Source organism: Cryptomeria japonica, chromosome 11 (assembly GCF_030272615.1).
Source record: "Cryptomeria japonica chromosome 11, Sugi_1.0, whole genome shotgun sequence".
Classification (NCBI taxonomy): Eukaryota; Viridiplantae; Streptophyta; class Pinopsida; order Cupressales; family Cupressaceae; genus Cryptomeria; species Cryptomeria japonica.
In genome coordinates, this window is record NC_081415.1 from 523518079 (window position 1) to 523536303 (window position 18225).

The 18225-nt window shown below is 38.7% G+C and overlaps 1 protein-coding gene across 13 annotated transcripts in view; it reads right to left on the reverse strand.

Moving 5' to 3' along the window:
- The window catches only part of LOC131035152 (uncharacterized), a 258229-nt gene that overhangs the window by 81610 nt on the left and 158394 nt on the right, over positions 1-18225 (reverse strand). The gene's annotated exons all lie outside the window — the stretch shown is intronic.

An 18225-nucleotide genomic window follows, 5' to 3' on the forward strand; every position in this document is an offset into this window, starting at 1 on the left:
AGAGCCTTGACTAGAGAGGAGCAGGCATTTCTAGAACTAACTCGACAAAAAAGGAGGGTGTTGACGTCAAGTTACCCCTTGAGAAACCAATTTTCCCAAGTGCGGTTATTTCTTTCTTTCCTAGTTGTTGAATATTACCACTAATCCTATGCACTTGACTTTGAATAAAGGAAAAATAGCACCGTCATCTCAGCTAGTTAATCAGTCTCCTTCACATTCCATTCCTAATCTGATGGTGTCAAGAGCCTATAGCAATGAATACAAAGAAATTCACAACTCCTCTTAGAGAATAATTAAATGATTAAAATTAAGTTGTCCAATAAACTTGTAAAAGACAACTAAATTTAATTATTTAAAAAGGCCATAATAATTAATTAATTAAATTTTAAATAATCCTAAGCTTCTCAGGATTATTTATATTTAATTAATTAAATGTTGAACATTGGTTATTTTAATAAGTGATTTTATTTTGTCAATGGGAAATTTATAAAGTGGGTCACTTATGAGCAAAACAAAATTAATATTTAAAAAAGAGACTTCAATAATTGATAATCTGGAAAGATCGGAGAAGGTTTTAAAAGGAGATCTGAAAGCTCATTTGCTTATTCTTGACTGGTTATTTTCTTGGAGAGGTTTGAGATCTTTTGTTTTTGGTTCAGTGAACCCTAGAACAAAAACCCTTGGAATTCTTGGTTGATAGGATAGAAACCCATCTCAACCAACCTTGGATTTGCACAGGATTCACAAGTGCATTTATTGGATTGGAATTCCGAGGTTTGGTGATGCTAAATGATATATCATCTACACAGGTTTAGGTAACTTGTTCTAAAGGGAAGATTTTATTGAAAAATTTGCAGAAATTGTATAAAAATACAAACTTAAGGATTTTACAAGCAAAATAGTGGAACGCCATTTGTGAATATTATTAATAGTTGGGCATGATTATTGAGGTCTGTCAGACATTAGAAACCTCATATTGATGGGCACTTATTCATTTATGATTAGCATGTAAAGGTGAGGGGAACCAAGGTGTGAGTGCATTCATTGCAGGCAACTACTCATTGACAGTCTAATGTTCAGCGTAAGAGGCAGAATTATAGTTTGGAGCCATATTTGCAGCTCAGCAAAAGCGAAATGTCCCCACTTTGGAATAGGATTTAATAATATATATTAATAATAAAATTAAAATACAAAAGAATAAAAATAACATTTAAATTAAAATATAAAATTAAATATAGTTAAAATTTAACTAAGTTAATGAATGGTCAAAAGGCATAAAATGAAAAGTTGTGACTCCCTCGAACATGAGATATAAAAGGGAGAAGAGAACCTCAATTGAGAGGGGGGGAGAGGAAAAAAGAAAGAAGGGAGCATTTAAATCAAGGAAGAGACAATGGAAGAAGGAAGGAATGGGAAGTAAATAAGGATGTGACTCTTCAAAAGGAGGGCAGAAATCATGAAAGGTTGTGACTCTTCCAAAGGGTGGTGATTGTGAAAGGTTGTGACCCTTTCGAAGGGTGGTGATTGTGAAAGGTTGTGACTCTTTTGAAGAGTGGTGATTGTGAAATTTTGAGACCCTTTCAAAAAGTGGCGATAGTGAAAGGTTGTGACTCTTTTGAAGGGTGGTGATTGTGAAAGGTTGTGACCCTTTCAAAGGGTGGTGATTGTTAAAGGTTGTGTCTATTTCGAAGGGTGGTGATTGTGACTACTTTGAAGGGTGATAATTGCGAAAGATTGTGACTTTTTCAAAGGGTGGTGATTGTTAAAGGTGGTGTCTATTTCGAAGGGTGGTGATTGTGACTACTTTGAAGGGTGATAATTGCGAAAGATTGTGACTTTTTCAAAGGGTGGTGATTGTGAAAGGTTGTAACTATTTTGAAGGGTGGTGATTGTGAAGGGGTGTGACTTCTCCATCAAAATGGAAGATATAAAGGGAAGGAGGTCTCATTTGAGGGGAGGAAGAGAGAACAATTGAGAAAGAATATATAATTTTAAAAGGCAGCAATGAAGGGTGGTGACCCAATTCTAATGAAGGGTGGTGACCCAAGTCTTATGAAAGTTGGTGGCCCTTTACCAATGAAGTATAAAAGAGATCATTCCAATTACTCAATGATCACTTATCAATCATCATTCCAATCATTCAAATCAAGCAACAACCAAGTAGCAAATCATCCTATCAAATCAGCATACATTCAATCATCATTCACCAATATATCAGACCATCCTTCATTAACATTATCACTCACCAATACCTCAAATCATACAATCAAAGGAATTCATTCAATCAATCAATTATTCATCAAATAGCCATCCATCGGAAGATGCTGACTGGATTACTTCTGCGATTAACACACAACTGTGCGATTATACATTCTGTTTGTGGTATGATCTACATACATAGTGACTAAGTTTATATCTGCTCTCTTCAGATTTAATACTGCTGTTTACAATTATCCAACATAGCATAGTATTATTATATATCAAAGAAACGGGACTCGCCCGGACTCGCCTAAACCCGGCAAGTCCAAGTCCAAGTCATGCTCGGCGAGTCCTAGGGACTCGGACTTGGACTCGTCCGAGTCTGGCGAGTAAACTCGCCAGACTCACTGAGTTGGCGAGTTTGGCTCAAACTCGCCAAACTCGGCGAGTCCCGAGCCCCAAACTCGGCCGGCGTCAAACTAAACTTAAAGACCAAAAAAAAAATAGTTTGCAATGTTTTTTTAATTCCATTTTTTTTTGTTAATTATCTCCTATCCCTAAAAGTGACCTTCATTTCATTCACTTGCAAAGAAAGGAGTAAAGTGAGTTGGGAAGAAAAACAAGGGTGCATAGAAGAAAAACCAGCAAGGAGGAAGCTCAAGTTTTCTTCAATTTGTCACATTGGAGCTGCATTGTGTTTGGATTTGGTGCATCAAGAGTTGGATAGGAAAACTTTGCAGCTCATTTCAAGCTTGTTGTAAGAGGTAAGATTGTTTTTTTGAAGATTAGTTTGTTTCTTGTATGCAAAAATTCCATTTTCTATTCATTTATTTTGAAAGTTTTACATTTTCTTTCAAAATCTTTTGTATGTTTGTATGTAGCATGTAGTATGTAGTTGTAGTGTTGTACTATGTAGGGTTTGTAAATTTCTTTTTTTTTTAAGTAGGGTTTGACAAACCCTACTTTAGTTTTTTTGAATGTATGTATTAATTTTATTTGTATTTGTAATGTTTTATTGCAGCAAACTTCACTTTATTATTTACCTCAACTTCAAGTTACACAAAACTATCTTAAAATGAATACTTCAGCTTCTAGACCCCATATTAGAAAGGAATCTACTTGGAAATATCATGAGGATTTTCCAGGGCAAGGAAAGGGGCAAACAAAATGTATGTTTTGCAAAACAATATTCCATGGAGGTATATATAGACTGAAATACCATATTGCTGGTGTGCGTGGACATGATGCCAAACCATGCCTAAAAGCAGTCCCTGAGGCCGTACGTGAATGTTATGTAATGGTTGAAGAAATCTAAAGGAAAAAGAAACAAAAGGAGGATCGAGCGGCCATTGGGAGAGAGGCAATTTTAGGAAGAGGGACACAGTTAAGTTGTGTTGGAGGCCCTTCTTCCTTACCTTCATATCGTCCCACTCAATTTGCTACTGCTGGTGCTTCGGCTTCTACTTCTATAAGTGGCAGTGTCACTGCCACTTCTCATGCTCCTAGCACTAGTAGTTGTAGTGGGAGTGTTAACATTGGACCTAGGATTCATAAATCTAGGTTGGATTTCTTCTTTGTGCCCCGCACTACTCCTGGGTCCCAACCATTGTTTGAGGGCATGGGTTGGAACAAGGAGGTCCATGATGCTGCTAAAATGGCAGTTGGCAAGTTTTGGAGCTACAGCTGTATTCCATTCTTTGTAGCTAGGTGAATGTTTTACTAACTTTTATGTTTGATTGTTTTAATTTTTATACTTATCTCATTGAATTTTTATACTTAACTTATCTCATTGAGTTTCTTTGCAACAGGTCTCCTTATTGGCAAGAAATGGTTGATGCCCTTAGCATATGCGGGGCGGGGTTTGAAGCCCCTAGTGAGAGTGATTTGAGGGGACCCATTTTGTCTCAAATGGTGGATGATGTGAAGAAGGATTTAGATGAACAACGCCAAATATGGAGAACTAAAGGTTGCACCATCATGACTGATGGTTGGACGGATAGGAGAAATAGAACTCTCCTTAATTTTCTTGTTTCTTCCGCAAGTGATTGATTAATTTTAGTTTCATATAGTCTTTAATTTTTTATTTTTTATCTAATGGTTTATTGAATGATAATTGACCTAGCATTTTTTTTTTCAGGGGGCACCGTTTTCATCAAGTCCATTGATGCCTCTGCCCATTGCAAGAATGCCACCTACCTATGTGAGCAGATAGAGGAGGTGATTGAAGATGTGGGTGAGGAGAACATGGTACAAGTGGTGACCGACAATGCAGCAAATTATGTTGTTGCGGGTAAACTATTAATTACAAACTAATTTTGTTTGCAAATTAATTACTATCTTGTAGTTTGTACCTCCATTAATTACAATTTACAATGCAACAAATTATGTTGCTGCAGGTAGACTATTGATGGAGAGGCACCCATCTATAGTTTGGACTCCATGTGCTGCTCATTGCTTTGACCTCATGTTGGAGGATATTGGAAAAATCCCATGGATCAAGAGATGTGTAGAAAGGGCAAAAAATGTCTACAAATTTGTATATAATCATTCAAGGGTGTTGGCTCTTATGAGACAATACACAGAGCAGAAGGAGTTGCATCATCCAGGAATCACAAGATTTGCCACAAACTTCCTCACATTACAGTCCATGCTTAGGTCTAAGTCTGCTTTGAGACGTATGATTGTTGGTGAGGAGTGGTCTTCCTCATCCTATGCTACCACCCTTGCAAGGAAAGATATGGCAAAATGCATTTTTGATGAGCAAGACTTTTGGGTACCTTGTGATGAGATAGTGAAGGTAATTTTTCTATAAATTCTACAATTTAACTTCATGTTTTATAACTTATTATTTGTATTCTCTTATTTGCTCATTTTTCTAAATTACACAATATTTTCAATTTTGCAATTTGTTAAGCCCTTGGTGATTTTGTTGCGAGTTATGGATGGAGATAAGCCCGCAATGGGCTATATATATGAGGGCATGGATAGGGCGAAGGAGGCCATCAAATTCGTCTATGGTGGAGATGAGAGCAAGTATGGTCCCATTTGGGAGATCATTGATAGGAGATGGCATCATCAGCGTCATAGGCCCATCCATGCGGCAGCCTATTATCTGAATCCGGCATTCCGTTTTATCCCTTCTTTCAAGGTTGATGTGGAGGTCCTTAATGGGCTATACGCAATCATGGAGAAGATGGGACCTGCTGGTACTTCTCAAATAGACCTTATTCGAGAGCTACAATTGTTCTCAGATGCACAAGGGGAGACCTTCTCTTGTCCTGTCGCCAAAGACAGTAGGACAACTATGATGCCAGGTAAAAATAAATTGTAAGGCTTAATTTTAGTTTTATTCAATACTATATTGCAACTTGTTAAATGAGTTCATGAGTGAGATTGATTTTATTTATTTTTCTCATTTCAAACTCAGATCATTGGTGGAGCATTTTTGGCCCAACGACACCAAATATTCAGAAGTTGGCCATTAGCATCTTGAGCCAACCATGCAACGCATCAGGTTGTGAGCGCAATTGGAGTATGTTTGAGCACATACACTCCAAGAGGCGCAATAGATTATCTGTGGAGAAGATGAATGATCTCGTCTTTGTTCACTACAACCTCCCCCTGAGAATGAGAAAGAATGCATTAGTTGACATCTCTCCTATCATTCTAGATGAGGTTGATCTTGAAGCAGAGTGGGCCAATGAGAATCAGACAACTCCTGGGACTCCCACAACTGTATTTAGTGATGATGACATTGATTGGATCAACCAGGTAGATATAGAGGCTGGGGTTGTAGCCATAGAAGAGGAGGAGCAGAGAGCACGAGCAGAGAGAGGAAATACTGAGACTCAGAGTGACACAACTGTTCCTGATGTTGATGAGCATGGCATGGTGTCACGGGGAGCGACTATGGCTGCTGAATCATCCAGGACCTACTTTAAACGCCTTCGCAGGGGGGCCAGGGGGAGATGGTGCACGGCCCTTAGACCCATAGGCTTGTACACTTGTAGTTGTATTTACTATTTACCTTTGGTATTTGTATGAAACATTTGATGATGATCATATGATGACATGGATTTTTTATTCCATGAGTTTTATGATATTGTATACATTTGACAATATTTATATATCTATGTTTGTTATTTTCTTCAGCTACAATTTGCATTTATGCTTATGTGATTGATGTATACTTGTGTATGTAATCAAATGAGCAGAGTTTTGAAAGATCCCTGATGGATCTCTTTTGCTAATCTGCTGTAATTTTTATTATTTTAAATTGATTTTTCCCATTTATTAATATTTTCTTTCAGAAATAGACAGAAGTTGCAGAAGGGTTAGATTTTTTTTGTGTTTTGATGATTTTTCAACAAGTAATAAATGAAGTACAAGTACATGAACAAAGTACTGAAAATGAAGTTCATATACAGCCAAAACAAATTCGATTCAAGGCAGATTTCTGAATATAAAATCAAATATTTGACCAGATGAAGATTTCCAATAATTTCAAGAAGATTACAATTAGGAATGAACCCAACCTAGATGCTGAAAGAGTAATATAGCCAGGAATGAAGCTACGGCAAGATTCCAGCCCTCCAAGTGTTGCATGTGGGAAGGAAAGTGGCTGCCAGGTACAGCCGTACGGCTGCCAAGTACACCCAACTAGATAGAAACCCCCAAACCCCACGTTGAACTCTGTCAGAATCACTGAAACCTCCAGAAAGTGTGTCGTACAATCTCCAAGATGCTAATAACTGCAAGCAAATCCAAACCACTGTATTGGGGGCTACATCCCAAGCAGGCAAGGCATTGGGGTTGGCATCCTAGATGCTAAAAAGCTCTTCCAGAGCCAAAATCTCAAATCCAAGATGTAAAATGTGTAGAAGATACCCAAGAATTAGGTCTCAACTTCCTTATAACACCTTCCCACTTAGATCGAACCCTAAAAGTGACTCAATGTGGCGTTTAGGGTTAAAATGTTATATTTCTCATTTTAAGTTGCCAAGTGCATAGAAAACGACCCTTTTTCAAATATAAAGAAATCCGTTCACCGAAAGGATCTGAGTCAAGAGAGAAATATTTAGAAAAGTCCAAGACCTTTCCAACGAGCTATTACACCAAGGGACACGCATCCAGATGAGGCCAAAAACCCCTTATTACTCCAAAATGGCTATAAACATAGCCTTATTTAAATAATAAACGCTAACTTAGGAAATATTAAAAATATAACCCAAATAGCTGCAAAATGCTCAAATGACACCACAAACCCAAAAGTCAACCTGCCACCTGTCTGTGACTGAAGTCAGAAATCAAGGATCCACTGGCAATCTCATCCCTAAAATCTAGGGATGCTCCTAGAAACTGGGAAACAAACCCAAATCCTTTGAAACTGAACCCAAGGAATAATCTCAAGGAGGCCCAACCCTGGGTATGGTCATAACCTCCTAAATAGTAGGGATATCCTACATAAACGTAGGAACTGCCTCCTAAAAATAAGGAACTGCTCCAAACTGATCAACTACTGCGAGAACACCAAGTCCCAAACACTGTATAACCACACTGAGTCTCTATCCATCACTGTCAGCCTACAAGACCCCATAATAAGCTAACTCACATGTCTCTGCTAGACAAAGCTAAAGAGGGGACATGACAGTCCTCCCCTCTCAAAGATGCTTGCCCACAAGCAACTGTAATGCTGGATGTTGTAAAATGGCCTCACCCTCCCAAGTGGCATCCTCTATGCGAAGATCTCTCCAATGTACCAAATACTCACAAATCACCCTGCTTCTCAACCGTCATTCCCTCACCTCGAGAATCTCCTCAAGAACCAAAGTCAATTTACCTTCCTCATCCATGGGAGGCAAATCGGGTGAAACTGTAATATGCTGTCCAAGGGCCTTTTTCAGGCAACATACATGAAACACATTATGAATTTTACTGCCTGGTGGTAACTCAACCTCATAAGCAACCTCTCCAAATCGCTTGAGTACCCTGTATGGTCCATGAAAACATGGTTTGAGCTTCTCAGCTCCCCCCCCTTTAAGGGTGCTTTGCCGGTATGGCTGTAAACGCAAGAAAACCATGTCATCCACCTCAAATGCTCTCTCAATCCTATGCCGATCAGCATATATCTTTTGCTGATTTTGTGCATGCTGTAAATTCTCCCTGAGAGATCTCATGATATCCTGGTTCTCCTGTAACCAATCCTGAGCCAAAGGAACTCTACTATCACTCAAAGATAAATCAATTAAGGATAATGCCTCATAGCCTTAGAGAGCTCTGAAAGGCGTCATACCAATGGACATATGGTGCGTAGCATTATAACAATACTCGCCCAAATACAACCAATGTACCCATGCTTTTTGCTGCCCTGACACATAGTTACACAAATATCCCTCAACCCACTTATTGACTATTTCGGTCTGTCCATCTGTTTGAGGGTGGTAACTAGTACTAGGTGTCAACTCAGTGCCTGCTAGCCTAAAAAGTTCTTGCCAAAAGGAACTCATGAATCTGTTGTCCTTGTCACTCACTATGGTCTTGGGAAGACCATGGAGTCTAAACACCTCTCTGAAAAATAGCTCAGCCACCTGAGATGCTGTAAAATCAACTACAATGGGAAAGAAGTGGGCATATTTTGTTAGCCTATCCATGACCACATAGATACAATCCTTCCCTTGCACTCGAGGAAGACCTGTAATGAAGTCCATAGAAATCCCAGTCCACTTTTGTTCCAGTATAGGCAAGAGCTGTAACAACCCAGCAGGATAAGTATGCTCCAACTTGTTCTGCTAACAAGTCATATACACTCACGGACATGCCGCAAAACATCATCTTTGAGACCCTTCCAAGAGAATCTCTCTTGAACCGCTCTGTAAGTCTTAACATACCCCAGATGTCCTACCGTAGGAGCATCATGGAAAGCATGCAAAATTTGTTCCTTCAACTGTGAACCTGGAACAAGATAAACCCTGCCCTTGTAATAGATAATATCATCTACCACACTGTATCTGTCATCCACTATCAAACCATCCATGACCTCACAAGCATGCTGATTTTTGGAATACTCAACCAAAAGTTGAGCCTTCCAATCTGCTGAAATCTCGCTCAATGAACATAGGGCAGCAAGTGAGGGTTTCCTAGAGAGTGCATCAGCCACAGTATTATTCTTCCCCTTTATGAATTCGATATCGAAATCATAAGCCTGAATCTTGCTTACCCATTTTTGCTGTCGATCATTGAGCTCTGTCTGATCTAGGAAATATTTCAAACTCTTATGGTTGGTTCTTACCACAATTTGCTGCCAACAAGATACTGTCTAAATTTGGCTAAAGCATGCATAATAGCCAACATTTCCTTATCATAGGTAGAGTACAACCTCTCATTATCTCGCAGCTTCTGGCTCTCATAGGCAATGGGATGTCTGTTCTACATCAACACAGCTCCTATGCCCAGACCTGAAGCATCACACTCTAGGACAAATGGCTGCGAGAAATCAGGTAATGCCAAAACTGGACAAGTGCTCATAACCTCCTTGAGTCTATCAAAGACTCCCTGTGCCTGTTCTGTCCATCTGAACGCCCCTTTCTTTGTGAGGTCTATCAAAGGTGCTTCCAATTGAGAGAAACCTCTCACAAATCTTCTGTAATAAGCACATAAACCAAGGAACCCATGTAACTCAGTAATATTCTGAGGGCGGGGCCAATCCCAAATCGCCTTAATCTTCTCCTCATGCACCTTCACCCCATCAGCACTGATCACATGGCCCAAATATAAAACCTCCCTAAGTCCAAACTCACATTTGGATAACTTAGCAAATAGAGACTTGCTCTCCATAATGCAAAGTACCTCCTCAACATGTCTGAGATGGTCCTCCCAAGTACGACTGTAAATCAATACGTCGTCAAAGAACACTAGAATCGACTTCCCCAACTGCTTGTTGAAGATATGGTTCATACAGGACTGGAAAGTGGCCGGTGCATTGGTAAGGCCAAAAGGCATTACCAAAAACTCATAGTGCCCATAGTGACAACGAAAGGCAGTCTTGTGTACATCCTCTGCTTGTACATGTATCTGATGGTAACTTGAACGAAGATCAATCTTAGAGAAGTAGATAGCTCCATGAAGCTCATCCAACAACTCATCAATGCGTGGAATAGGGTATCTGTTCTTGATTGTCTTCTTGTTCAAGGCTCTGTAATCTATACACATCCGTAGAGTCCCATCCTTCTTCTTAATGTTAACCCCAGAAATTGCACCCTTTCTCAAGCACCTAAACACTCAAGATCTCTGAAGAATATGGGATCAGTCAAAGGCGTGGGTAACCTATAACTAGACTGAACCTCTGGATTATAGGCCGGTTCCTATGTGATATAGCACCTAAAGATTTTTATACTGTAACTAAATGGAGGGAAAAGGGAAGGATTAACATAAACTTTAAAAAGAACTCAATAATCATTAAAAAGGTGATACACCAAAAGCTAAAAGAGGCAATACATCCCTTAACACAGATTGAACCCACAGCTACTCATATAATGATACAATATTTGATAAAACCCTCAACACATAAATATTTCAAAGGAAGATCAGTAATCAGAATAATATTTAAAGGTCATTAATCACAATAAATATATTTAGAAATTAATTCAATCCCTGACCTGTGAAGAGAAATCTTAGCCACAAAGATGCCAAAATGAGACAAACTTAAAAGGTTTCACATAAGAAACACAAAAAAGAAAAATCAATCACCAATCCCAAACAGGCAAGGCATTGGGGTTGACGTCCCAGACGCTGAAAAGCTCTTCCAGAGCCAAAATCTCAAATCCAAGATGTAAAATGTGTAGAAGATACCCAAGAATTAGGTCTCAACTTCCTTATAACACCTTCCCACTTAGATCGAACCCTAAAAGTGACTCAATGTGGCGTTTAGGGTTAAAATGTTATATTTCTCACTTTAAGTTGCCAAGTGCATAGAAAACGACCCTTTTTCAAATATAAAGAAATCCGTTCACCGAAAGGATCTGAGTCAAGAGAGAAATATTTAGAAAAGTCCAAGACCTTTCCAACGAGCTATTACACCAAGGGACACGCATCCAGATGAGGCCAAAAACCCCTTATTACTCCAAAATGGCTATAAACATAGCCTTATTTAAATAATAAACGCTAACTTAGGAAATATTAAAAATATAACCCAAATAGCTGCAAAATGCTCAAATGACACCACAAACCAGAAAGTCAACCTGCCACCTGTCTGTGACTGAAGTCAGAAATCAAGGATCCACTGGCAATCTCATCCCTAAAATCTAGGGATGCTCCTAGCAACTAGGAAACAAACCCAAATCCTCTGAAACTGAACCCAAGGAATAATCTCAAGGAGACCCAACCCTGGGTATGGTCATAACCTCCTAAATAGTAGCGATATCCTACATAAACGTAGGAATTGCCTCCTAAAAATAAGGAACTGCTCCAAACTGATCAACTACTGCCAAAACACCAAGTCCCAAACACTGTATAACCACATTGAGTCTCTATCCATCACTGTCAGCGTACAAGACGCCATAATAAGCTGACTCACATGTCTCTGCTAGACAGAGCTAAAGAGGGGAGATGACAAGTTTGATGATGTTATTGTGTCTTTAAGGTGTATTCAATAAAGGGTGTCTGAAACAAGTTTTAAATCTTTAAAAATCTCTAAATTTCTTGAGTTTTTCACTTTCCTGAGTCCAGCCGAGTCTGACGCCGAGTCCTGAGTCCGAGCCCGAGTCGGACTTGCCGAGTCCGAGTCCCATTTCTTTGCTATATATATCTACTTCTGCATATTTATGACAAATTATATGCTGCTGATAAGATTGCCTATATATATTCTGAATGTAGACTTGATTATGGATATTTTGTAGTTAACTGGCTTTACCTGAGACTTATGTATATCTTCTAATAATCTGAGTGCTTCTCAGCCATGATAGAGGATAAGGAGCTTACCAGTAAGGGGAACAGTGTTAGGGTTACTCCTAAGCATGCCACCTCATATGTATGGCTGGGTCCACATGAGGCCAAATGTGGGCAAAGGTGCTCTGCCTTTGGGCTTAGGAGGGTTAGGCACCCTATTGGGGTGAATCCTTATCCTCTCTACCATGGTGATGGATGGAATCATGTGAGTGGGAGAAGGTGGCTTGATTGAGCGGGAATGGTTGTAAAGACACCCTATCAAGTTACCCATCCTAACTTGGTACGACTGGGATTCCTTTAGTTAGTTAAGTAACCTTGTAATTAATTAGTAAGTTATCATTTATGATCTTGATCTCTACATTTACAGTTGTTTGTAATTGTAAATTGCCTTATTTTTATCATAATCAGTAATTCTTTACTTTATGTATCATCATAGTTATTTGTTTGTAATTATTATTAACTTATATAATATAATTTGTAGGTTATTTTCTAACTTGTTTGCAGGTTTTCCCTTTTAAGGAGATTAAGGTACTCCCTCTCTAACCCTCCCTTATTAGCTGAGAATTGTAATCTACAGCAAACTAGGGAATTTTACAAAAGTGGACATTACAGAAAGGATGTGAGACTTTAAAATATTCAGAATCAAGCAAAGAAGGCCATAGGATCTGAAAATTAGCTATTCATAATGCTGGCGCAGTTTGTAATAGCCACAAGTTGTTGTTAAAGGAAAGACATTAAGCCGGAGGGAGAGTTGGAATATATCATGCACCATTTCTGTTATCAATCTTCTCAAAAAGGTCAGAAAATTTATTGTTAATATAATTCTTTACTTGCTGATAGCAAACAGTCCATGTAATGTTCTAGTGAAACTTTGAAACAATTGTTTGTTGTGACGTCTGAATACATTTAATAAATGGATACCTCGTGAAGTTTGTTCCAAGCATAGAAACGGGACTTGGACTGAGCTTGGACTCAGCAAGCGTGACTTGACTCAGAACTCAGGACTCGGCAATAAAACTCAGCAAAGACTCGGTAGCACTCAGCAAAGTGAAAACCACAGAAATTTAGAAATTTTTAAGGATTTAAAACTTGTTTCATGCAACTTATATTTAATAAACCTTAAAGGCACAATAACATCATCAAATATAAGCTAATTTGATCACATACACAAGTATACATCGATCACATAAGTATAAACGCAAATTGCAGCTGAAGGAAATAGCAAACTTAGATATATAAATATTGTCAAATGTATACAAAACTCATGGAATATAAAATCCATGACATCAAATGTTCCACACAAATATCAAAACAATAACTACAAGTCTATGGCTCAAAGGAGCCTGCATCCCTCCTACAAAGGCATCTAAGGTAGGTCCTAGATGATTCAGAAGCCATAGTCTCTATCCGTTACTCCATGCCACCCTCACCAACATCAGTTGTGCCTATGTTTGCTCGTGCTCTAACCTCCTCCTCTACCATGGCTACAACCTCAACCTCTCTATTTGCTTGGTCGACCCAATCAAGGTCCTCGTCACTAAAGACGGGATCCATTGCCTGAGTGATCCACACAAGATGTTAGATGTGAGAAAAATGTCCGTTTTTGTCATTTTTGGAGATTTTACAAAAATAAAAAAATTGAATTTGGCCGAGTCCAAGCATAAGGACTCGTGGGGCCCGAGCTGAGTCTACGAATCCTTGGACTCGCATGGAGTATATGCTGACAACTAAATGCCATTCGATCTATGCAACACTCTGGCAACTTTCTATAGAATCATCGTACACATCGTCGACTAAATGTCAATGGGGAACTTCAAATCATTTTTGGACAAATGGTCAATCTATAGTAGTCATGAGATCTACTTGAGAGAACTCAAGGAATGCATGGAGAGGTGCAAGAGAGCACAATTAGCATTGAATCCAAAAAAAGTGCAGATTTGTCATACCTCAAGGCAAATTACTAGACCGTGTAGTCTGTAAAGAAGGATTAAAGACTAACCATGATAAAGGTTGATCCTATAAATGGAAGCCCCTCAAAACATCAATGGAATGAAATGATTTAATGGCCACATCAGTTGCCACAAAAGATTCATCAAAAACTTTGCCTAGATATCTTACCCACTGGACATGTTAACAAGAAAAGGCAAACCATTTATATGGGCTAAGTACCAAGAGAAGGCTTTTAATGAATAGAATTCATGATTGATCAGTGCACCAATCCTTGCATACCCCAACAGTAGTAAAGAATTCCACATACAGGTAGACACATCAAATTACACAATCAGAACCACACACACACAAGTGGGACGCAAGGATTGGACCACCCAAAATTCTTTGCTAGTCGGTTGTTGTTAAAGGCGGACAAGAATTATAGTACAACTGGGAGGAAAGCACTAGGGATGGTATACTCCATGTACAAGTGCAAACATTGCCTACTGGTGACACCATTCACATTTTACGTCAATCACCAAGCTCTTATGTACTTTGTGAACAAGTCAATCATCCAAGGTCAGGTAAGTAGGTGGCTTTTGTTGTTGCAAGAATTAAATTTACAATCATCATTTGGCTAGGGAAAAGTCATGCCAAAGTCGACCAATTGTCAAGGATCAAGTCGAGAGAGCCACCTGAAGGAATGAACAAGGATTTTTCGGATGCTCGCCTGTTTCAAATTGTAGCACTACCTCCATTGTACGAGAGCATCAATCAATATTTGTCCACCTCTACTTTTTTGGAGGAGATACCACCAAGAGAAGGGAGGAAACTAGCCTTGAAGAGTAAAACTATAATATCCACTTTTTGGCTCTAGTTTGTTTTGGGGACTGTTGGCCAATTCCGAGACTCGTTGGTTAGTTAGAGGTGGAATTAGGATTTCCTATTTTCTAGGAGGATGTTTTCGGCAATTTTTAGCGGCTTGCATGTTGGAGTTTTACAATTTTGATTATGGATTCCTTCTGGGTTTTCAGAAAGCTTCGCAATGATGGTACATGCATAGCAATCAATGGAGTTTGGTAAACATACTATTTCTAGTAAGTGGAGGCAAGGAAAACTCATTTTTCTAGGTTTTTCTAGGTTTTCAGAGAACTTCGCAATGGTGTGACATGCAAATGAATCTGAAGACTTTTCCAGATTTACTATTTGTAGTAAGTATCAAAGACTGCTCAGAATGTGGTTAAAATGCATTTGGACAAACTTACTATTTTTAGCAGCATGCTATTTTTAGTAAGTAATATTTTTATCAATGCTACTTTTAGTAGGGTTTCAACAGGTTTGTTCAGATGGCTATTTCTGGCAGGTCAATTTGAGCAATTGGTCTTCCAGCATTTTTGGGGCTATTTTGGAAAGTCTGAGCTTATGTTGGGTGATTTCATGGTTGAGGAAAAATATTTTATAAGTAAATTATTAATCAGGCAAGATGGATGCCTTAGGAAGAAGTTAATTTTATGAAATAATTCACTTATTTACTTTAGACACCATAATTCACTTTATTGATATTTTTTATAAAGTATCGTTTTCAAGACATAAGGTGCGCATCCATTTTGGAGATATTTCATTTAAAGATTATAATCTTTAAAGTGTCCAAGCAATAGTTGATTTTGGCGTCCCTTTTGGAGGAATATATGATTTAAAATAAAGGCAAATATTATATTGCTTTGGGCGTCCAAGTTGCCATTTGACTTCATTTCATTTCATGTAAATTTGGAGGGAGTTGAATTTGAATTTGAAGCTTCAAAGGCTATAAATAAGATTGTTGGGCTCTTGTTTTTGGTATCCATTGCTATTATAACGTAGTGTTGTCGAATTTATTGCAGACTCTTGCTTCGAGGGATGCATACCTCCTAGTACCTTCAGTTTCGAGCTTGAAAGATAGCCCCTAGCTAAATATTGTAATTGTTTCTCATTCAAAGGAGCAAATAGAGCTTAGCAAAGATGAAGATATTCGTTGTTTTCTAATTTTGAGTGTGTTTTCAGTTTTGGAGTTGCTATTTTGTGTGGTGCTGAACGTGAAATTCATTCACAAGTCTCTGAGAGTTCAGTCGCAGTTTCTAGGTATTCTTCCTTTGTTTTCCTCTTGGTTAGGCGATCCATTTTGTTAAATTTTGTGGATTTTGATGTTGATTTGGATTTTCTTCACAAAATCGCCCTTCTTGCTTGGCCGTACCATGTTGGAGGCTGCCTTGGGAAGCATGTAGTGATATTGGTTCAGATTTGCATCGAGTTGTTGGCTTTGGTTCGGGCGCCTTCTCTTCCGAGATCATTCGCACTTGATTTCAAGTCATTCGGAGGTGCGTGGGTAAAGTTATGAGCATTTAGGTGATTTCTCTCATTGCTGGTCTGTTATTTCAGTTAGTTGTTCGTTATATCAGACCTCAATTATTTACCTGTTTGGTTACTTTTCATATGTAACTGGACAGCTCATATTTGTTAGAGGATCATTTCCTAACATTTTGGTGTGTTTTGGTATCAATTTCCTATTGTAATCTTCAAGCTAATGCTCTCATTGTAACACTGAAGTCAGTAGTACTGATCAGCCTTCATTTTATTGCATTTTACATTTTTTATTCCCATTGAAGAAGTGGAAGAGGTTGTCTTAGGTGCCTATCTATTACTCTTTGTTGGTTTCATAGTCCTCCCGCTAAATAAGTGGTTGAGTGATCTTATTTTCAGAAATGTAATAACTGTCCTCCCACTAAATAAGTGGTCGAGTGAGCTTATTTTCAGTATTGTAATAATTGTCCTCCCGCTGAAAAGTGGTAGAGTGATTTTACATTAAGTTGTTCTTGCCTGCTGGCAAGATGAAAGGGTTGGATTGCCACCCAGCATTGTACTTTCCGTTTGTTTTAGAGCTAACGATTCCCTATTCACCATATGCTCTCACCTCACCCACACTAGGCTCTTGGTGATCAAAAAGTGGAAGGTTTACTTTTAAGCAGTATTATATTTCTCTTTCCTAACCTTAACGGGTGCATTGTGGTGTTTAAAATTGAAAAAAAGTAAGGGGACATTTCAAAAACCTTTCAATCCTTTTATACTCAAGGAAGCACACAAAGGCCTCGCTAGAGGACACACGGGATCAGATGCCACAACCCAAAATATTCTACTAGTAGGGTTGTGGTGGCCAACAGTTACATAGACACCCAAGAGTGGGTGGTAGAATGTGACACGTCAAAGCGCTAGCAAACATCTCAAGCAGGAATACATGTCACTTTTCCCTTCGCAGCCACAAAACTCTTTGACAATTGGGGACTAGATTTCATCAATCCACTACAAGTCATCCAATTACACTAATGCAGATACATCATCATAGCCATGGAGTACCTGACGAAGTGGGCAAAAGCCAAAGCACTCCCAGACAACAAGGCTATTAGTATAACAAAATTCATCTACAAACAAATTGTCACCAGGTACAACATTCCCATCCAAATCACAAGTGACTAGGGAGTACACTTTGTGAAGCATGTCAATCATCTGATGACGAAGAAATTCCAAATTTTTCATGACTTATCAAGTTCATACTACTTGAGAACGAATGGTCAGGTTGAGTCAACAAATAATATACCGGATTCAATCTTTTCCAAGTTGTGTGGCATCAAAGAAGCAAATTGGGAAGAAAAGCTATCAGTCATACTATGGACCTATGGTATTGCATACAAGATAGCAACCAGACTCATTGTTCCAACTGATTTATGACTAAGGAGCAATGGTCCCCACCAAGTATATGGTTTCAAGTTTCACTCGTTGTGTAGAACCAACTTGCCAATATAGAGAGTTTAAGAAAACAACTCTTTGCATTGAATAAAATTGAGGAACGAAGGGTGCTTGCTTAGTGGGCCACTGAAGCAATGCAGAAACTTAAAAAGTATTGCACCACCATAGATGGACTACTCAGCAAGTAGTAAAAAACTCGCGAGTATTTTGGCCAAGCGAGTAAACTTGTCGTTTACTCACCGGAAAAACTAACCGAGTTTTAACCAGAAACTCATCGAGCCCGTCCCAAAAACTCTTGATCACAACAACATAAGGCTAGGATGTCAAAAAAGTCATTTGTATTTTCATTTTTTGTGTCCAGATTGCTACTCAAGAGGG